The sequence below is a fragment of the Camelina sativa genome, chromosome 4 (genome assembly GCF_000633955.1).
Source record: "Camelina sativa cultivar DH55 chromosome 4, Cs, whole genome shotgun sequence".
Classification (NCBI taxonomy): Eukaryota; Viridiplantae; Streptophyta; class Magnoliopsida; order Brassicales; family Brassicaceae; genus Camelina; species Camelina sativa.
This window is the reverse complement of record NC_025688.1, coordinates 1,286,905-1,287,382: the sequence shown is the minus strand read 5'-3', so window position 1 is coordinate 1,287,382 and position 478 is coordinate 1,286,905.

Sequence of the window (478 nt, the reverse complement as noted above, 5' to 3'; positions counted from 1 at the left end):
TAGTGACTGGATGTAGACCTCGGAGGTCGGGATTGACCTCGTGTTTTTGTGTTGTGCTGACTACTGGAGTCAGGGTTGTGTGGACCGTTGAGTCACGTGGATGGGCGGGATGTTGCGACAGTTGCACAGAAAACTTTGGCTGACAGTGTTCAGTCCTGTCGGAGGATATGCGGGGCGTGGTGACGGTTGCACGGAGGTTCTTGGCGGATGGACAATGTTGTGGGATTCGAGGACGAATCCTTGTTGGTGGGGGAGAATTGTAACGCCCGTGCCCAGAAAAATATGAAATATGGAAGTTTCTATCGAGAATTGGAGTGAAGTCGGTCTAATTTGAGGTTGGTTTATTAAGCTGGTCGATTTATTAATTAAATCAAAAGATGATTTAATTAATTCTAGTTTAAATAAATCTTGGTTTAATCTAATTAAATCATGGTTTATTATAATTAAACCAAAAACCCTTTTTGTTAATAAGAAGACG